The following is a 7,002-nucleotide window of genomic DNA, read 5'->3' on the forward strand; positions in this document are numbered from 1 at the left end:
CAGTCACACATGGTCAACGGAGAGGGAATCTAAATTATCGCTAACGACAGTTACTGCATGCTTTTTAATGTCTCAGTGTTTCTGGGCCAATTTTATTGATTTTACTACAGACGTGTTTCTGATATCGCAAGCTTTCCATGCATACGATTTAATTAAATATCTGAGCTCAGTTAAGAAAGTAAGTACATTAAAATCCCTAGCATAAGCCCACCATTTAGCAATCGCCCACCCCCCACTTTGGGCCAAAAGTTCTGCACAGTGGTAACTACCTAGCAAACGCCCACCCTGCGGGGAAAATGTAAGTTTTACGCCCTCACGGCAAAGACATTAGGGGCATGTTACACGGGAAAACCCGGCTTTGTATGAAAATGAAAAATAAAAATGTGGGGGGGGGGGGGGGGATGTAGACGGCTGGCTGCCGCCTGCTAGAGGAGACCTGAAATGGGCTAGGGACCGGGTGGCATCGTCTTGGGTCAGTGCTGAAATGGTTACTTTATTGGCTGTTGGCCGAACGGACACCCGGGCTTCATATTTTTGCATGCGAGAGTGAGGACGACGGGGCCCAGGACGACAGCCTGGATGAGAGCGACGCCGATGCAGAGTTTGAGGGACTGGAATAAGTACCGGTACTAAGACTGAACCTGTTCACCCCAGCTAGGCAGCTAGCAAGATGAGTTCATGTGTTAATGAGTGCTGTTCTTGTTTTTTTCGAGTTTCTCTTCTTTTTACATTTAGTCAAGTTTTGACTAAATGTTTTAACATAGAGGGGGAATCGAGACGATGGTCGTGGTGTATGTGTGTGTGTGTCTGTCTGTTTGTCTGTGCGTGTGTGTGTGTAGAGCGATTCAGACCAAACTACTGGACCGATCTTTATGAATAATGACATGAGAGTTCCTGGGTATGATATCCCCGGACGTTGTTTTTCTTTTTTTCGATACATACTTTTGATGACGTCATATCCGGCTTTTTGTAAAAGTTCAGGCCGCACTGTCACACCCTCATTTTTCAATCAAATTAATTGAAAGTTTTGTAAAGCAACCTTCGACAAAGGCCAGACTTCGGTATTGCATTTTAGCTTGGTGGCTTAAAAATTAATTAATGACTTTGGTCATTAAAAATCTGAAAATTGTATTTTTTTTATATAAAACGATTCAAATTTACGTTCATCTTATTCTACATCATTTCCTGATTCCCAAAACATATAAATATGTTATTTGTGGATTAAAAACTAGCTCTGAAAATTAAAAATATAAAAATTATGATCAAAATTAAATTTCCGAAATCGATTTCAAAACAATTTCATCTTATTCCTTGTCGGTTCCTGATTCCAAAAACATATAGATATGATATGTTTGGATTAAAAGCACGCTCAGAAAGTTAAAACGAAGAGAGAGGTACAGAAAAGCGTGCTATGCAGCACAGCGAAACCACTACCGCGCTGAACAGGCTCGTCAGTTTCACTCCTTTATGCACAAGCGGCGGACTACGGTCATTGTGAAAAAATGCAGTGCGTTCAGTTTCATTCTGTGAGTTCCACAGCTTGACTAAATATAGTAATTTCGCCTTACGCGACTTGTTTTTTCTAAGTTTGTGGGTTTTTATATTTAGTCAAGTTTTGACTAAATATTTTAACATCGAGGGGGAATCGAAACGAGGGTCGTGGTGTATGTGCGTGTGTCTGTGTGTCTGTGTGTGTGTGTAGAGCGATTCAGACTAAACTACTGGACCGATCTTTATGAAATTTGACATGAGAGTTCCTGGGTATGAAATCCCCATACGTTTTTTTCATTTTTTTTTTATAAATGTCTTTGATGACGTCATATCCGGCTTTTCGTGAAAGTTGAGGCGGCACTGTCACGCCCTCATTTTTCAACCAAATTGGTTCAAATTTTGGTCAAGTAATCTTCGACGAAGCCCGGACTTCGGTATTGCATTTCAGCTTGGTGGTTTAAAAATTAATTAATGACTTTGGTCATTAAAAATCGGAAAATTGTAAAAAAAAATAAAAATTTATAAAACGATCCAAATTTACGTTTATCTTATTCTCCATCATTTGCTGATTCCAAAAACATATAAATATGTTATATTCGGATTAAAAACAAACTCTGAAAATTAAATATATAAAACGTATTATCAAAATTAAATTGTCCAAATCAATTTAAAAACACTTTCATCTTATTCCTTGTCGGTTCCTGATTCCAAAAACATATAGATATGATATGTTTGGATTAAAAACACGCTCACAAAGTTAAAACAAAGAGAGGTACAGAAAAGCGTGCTATCCTTCTTAGCGCAACTACTACCCCGCTCTTCTTGTCAATTTCACTGCCTTTGCCATGAGCGGTGGCCTGACGATGCTACGAGTAAAATGGCATTGCGTTCAGTTTCATTCTGTGAGTTCGACAGCTACTTGACTAAATATTGTATTTTCGCCTTACGCGACTTGTTCTTTCTCAGAAAGATTGGGCCTTTTGAAGACAAAATCCAAGTTCAGTTAACGTTTCATTTCCAAAGACGATCGTGTAATTTCTTCCCTGTACAGAAAGAAAGGACTTCATTGGTGTTGAAATTTCGACATTTCATCAAGTTTCTTTTTCCCGGAATTGTGTTGTTATTGTTTGTCATTGCAAAGGTCTGGCGATTTTCTTTTTACTTTATAAAAATGAATGACTATGCTCGTGTTGTTTTCACAAGAGCCAGTCCTTTTCTCTCTCTCTCTCTCTCTCTCTCTCTCTCTCTCTCTCTCTCTCTCTCTCTCTCTCTCTCTCTCTCTCACTCTCTCTCTCTCTGTCTCTCTCTCTCTCTCTCTCTCTCTCTCTCTCTCTCTCTCTCTCTCTCTCTCTCTCTCTCTCTCTCTCTCTCTCTCTCTCTCTCTCTCTCTCTCTCTCTCTCTCTCATGATTGTCCTCGTTGGCCTTCTTTGCTTCAAAGTCCCCTTTTTATATTTAGTCAAGTTTTGACTAAATATTTTAACATCGAGGGGGAATCGAAACGAGGGTCGTGGTGTATGTGCGTGTGTGTGTGTCTGTGTGTCTGTGTGTGTGTGTGTGTGTGTGTGTAGAGCGATTCAGACTAAACTACTGGACCGATCTTTATGAAATTTGACATGAGAGTTCCGGGGTATGAAATCCCCGAACGTTTTTTTCATTTTTTTTATAAATGTCTTTGATGACGTCATATCCGGCTTTTCGTGAAAGTTGAGGCGGCACTGTCACGCCCTCATTTTTCAACCAAATTGGTTGAAATTTTGGTCAAGTAATCTTCGACGAAGCCCGGGGTTCGGTATTGCATTTCAGCTTGGTGGCTTAAAAATTAATTAATGACTTTGGTCATTAAAAATCTGAAAATTGTAAAAAAAAATAAAAATTTATAAAACGATCCAAATTTACCTTTATCTTATTCTCCATCATTTGCTGATTCCAAAAACATATAAATATGTTATATTCGGATTAAAAACAAGCTCTGAAAATTAAATATATAAAAATTATTATCAAAATTAAATTGTCCAAATCAATTTAAAAACACTTTCATCTTATTCCTTGTAGGTTCCTGATTCCAAAAACATATAGATATGATATGTTTGGATTAAAAACACGCTCAGAAAGTTAAAACAAAGAGAGGTACAGAAAAGCGTGCTATCCTTCTTAGCGCAACTACTACCCCGCTCTTCTTGTCAATTTCACTGCCTTTGCCGTGAGCGGTGGACTGACGATGCTACGAGTATACGGTCTTGCTGAAAAATGGCAGCTACTTGACTAAATATTGTATTTTCGCCTTACGCGACTTGTTATATTTAGTCAAGTTTTGACTAAATATTTTAACATCGAGGGGGGAATCGAGACGAGGGTCGTGGTGTATGTGTGTCTGTCTGTGCGTGTGTGTGTGTGTGTGTGTGTGTGTAGAGCGATTCAGACTAAACTGCTGGACCGATCTTTATGAAATTTGACATGAGAGTTCCTGGGTATGAAATCCCCATACCTTTTTTTTCATTTTTTTGATAAATGTCTTTGATGACGTCATATCCGGCTTTTCGTGAAAGTTGAGGCGGCACTGTCACGCCCTCATTTTTCAACCAAATTGATTGAAATTTTGGTCAAGCAATCTTCGACGAAGCCCGGACTTCGGTATTGCATTTCAGCTTGGTGGCTTAAAAATTAATTGATGACTTTGGTCATTAAAAATCTGAAAATTGTAAAAAAAAATAAAAATTTATAAAACGATCCAAAGTTACGTTCATCTTATTTTCCATTATTTGCTGATTCCAAAAACATATAAATATGTTATATTTGGATTAAAAACAAGCTCTCAAAATTAAATATATAAAAATTATTATCAAAATTAAATTGTCCAAATCAATTTAAAAACACTTTCATCTTATTCCTTGTCGGTTCCTGATTCCAAAAACATATAGATACGATATGTTTGGATTAAAAACACGCTCAGAAAGTTAAAACAAAGAGAGGTACAGAAAAGCGTGCTATCCTTCTTAGCGCAACTACTACCCCGCTCTTCTTGTCAATTTCACTGCCTATGCCGTGAGCGGTGGACTACGAGTATACGGTCTTGCTGCGTTGCATTGCGTTCAGTTTCATTCTGTGAGTTCGACAGCTACTTGACTAAATATTGTATTTTCGCCTTACGCGACTTGTTATATTTAGTCAAGTTTTGACTAAATATTTTAACATCGAGGGGGAATCGAAACGAGGGTCGTGGTGTATGTGCGTGTGTCTGTGTGTCTGTGTGTCTGTGTGTGTGTGTGTGTGTGTGTAGAGCGATTCAGACTAAACTACTGGACCGATCTTTATGAAATTTGACATGAGAGTTCCTGGGTATGAAATCCCCGAACGTTTTTTTCATTTTTTTGATAAATGTCTTTGATGACGTCATATCCGGCTTTTCGTGAAAGTTGAGGCGGCACTGTCACGCCCTCATTTTTCAACCAAATTGGTTCAAATTTTGGTCAAGTAATCTTCGACGAAGCCCGGACTTCGGTATTGCATTTCAGCTTGGTGGCTTAAAAATTAATTAATGACTTTGGTCATTAAAAATCTGAAAATTGTAAAAAAAAATAAAAATTTATAAAACGATCCAAATTTACCTTTATCTTATTCTCCATCATTTGCTGATTCCAAAAACATATAAATATGTTATATTCGGATTAAAAACAAGCTCTGAAAATTAAATATATAAAAATTATTATCAAAATTAAATTGTCCAAATCAATTTAAAAACACTTTCATCTTATTCCTTGTCGGTTCCTGATTCCAAAAACATATAGATATGATATGTTTGGATTAAAAACACGCTCAGAAAGTTAAAACAAAGAGAGGTACAGAAAAGTGTGCTATCCTTCTTAGCGCAACTACTACCCCGCTCTTCTTGTCAATTTCACTGCCTTTGCCATGAGCGGTGGCCTGACGATGCTACGAGTAAAATGGCATTGCGTTCAGTTTCATTCTGTGAGTTCGACAGCTACTTGACTAAATATTGTATGTTCGCCTTACGCGACTTGTTTTTCGTTCTCCTTCACTACTACTCACACGACCTAACTTACATGCTTTCGGGGTTTGTATTCACTCAATTACACAATTACTTTGTGCAAAGGGGTCTATCCGTAGCAAACGCCCTCAATTTTGCCCTAAATCAGTACACAGGGGGGGGGGGGGGGGGGGGGGGGGGAGGGGGGGTTGGGCTTATGCTAGGCAATTTACGGTAATACGTTCACCGAATAAGGCCCATGAACATAGTTTGAGTAATTTACTGCTCAACGCGTGTCCATGATAGACGATTCATTGTACTTTTCTATATAGATATGTGACCTTTTGAGTCTATTTTCTCTCAAAAACAAATGTCATAATAAAGTAAAAGGTAACGTCCATTGTCATCATATTTTCAACAAAAAAAAGAAGATTTACTTCCTCGAGTAGACAGGTACATAAGCACTTATAAAAAACGCTGGCGCTGGACCCGAGTACTCTTCAGACTGGCTCGCTCCCCCAGTATGAAAGTTTTTGTCTTGTGCACGTGGATTTAAAAAAAAAAAAATTTAAATTTATTTTACACAATTAAAAAAATGATTAGAGTAAAATAAAACATTAAAACGTTCATAATAAACAATAGTAAACAAGAATTTAACCCCCAAAAAACACAAAAAACATAGACCGCCCATACCGGGAATCGAACCCGGATCACTTTGGCCATAGTCGGACGTGCTACGACAACTTTACTAGAGTTGTGCGCCTTGAATCACTGTGTGTCCCTGTCGCTCTCTCTCGTGCTCTCTGTCTCTCTTTCAGTCTCACCGAGACCAAATCCCCACCCGCTGGCTGGCTTGCAAATCGTCTCGCATGCGATACGCATGCTTTTCTCGTCACTGTGTGACGTGTTCGGCGGTTCTATGAGCCGAACGGCAGTTCTATCCCACCGCGAATTGCGCCCGCCGTTAAGAGTCGTTTTTGGCTCACGTAAGTGTAGCCTATGCGATGATAAACTTTGTCTGTCTGTGCGTGCGTGCGTGCGTGCGTGCGTGTGTGTGTGATAGAAACTTTAACATTTCCGAGTCTATGGATAAAGCTCGCATAAGAAGATTACGTCTCGGTCAAAAGTGTTTGACGTGTGTGATAGAAACTATTTGAAGACGTCACATTATGACGTAAGAGGGTTGGACGTCACGCAAAGGAATTACTGAAAGTCTCGGTCATTGTTATTGTGAGCGGGCCGAGACTAATTGGCAGATCCAGGGTCTCCCTTTCTTGCACAGTTTCACCTATGCTTACTGTGTGTGTGTGTGTGTGTGTGTGTGTATGTGTGACAGAGTGATTGAGTTTGTGTTACTGTTTGTCGATTTCTTACGTGAGCCTTGAAGGCTTCGCCTCTTGTTGTGATTTATTTCGCATTTAGGTCCCAGGTAACATGAAGTTTTAATACGATCAATCGGACCTATTATCAAGTTAGTGTATCAACTTTTGAACGAACTGCGCCCAGTAGTTTCCCAGCAAAAAGC

At 39.1% G+C, this 7,002-nt stretch overlaps 1 long non-coding RNA gene across 1 annotated transcript in view; it reads left to right on the forward strand.

The window, feature by feature from the left end:
- LOC138980331 (uncharacterized) overlaps window positions 1-7,002 on the forward strand; it is a 140,698-nt gene that overhangs the window by 53,792 nt on the left and 79,904 nt on the right. The window lies entirely within an intron of this gene.

The sequence above is a fragment of the Littorina saxatilis genome, linkage group LG11, assembly GCF_037325665.1.
Source record: "Littorina saxatilis isolate snail1 linkage group LG11, US_GU_Lsax_2.0, whole genome shotgun sequence".
NCBI lineage: Eukaryota > Metazoa > Mollusca > Gastropoda > Littorinimorpha > Littorinidae > Littorina > Littorina saxatilis.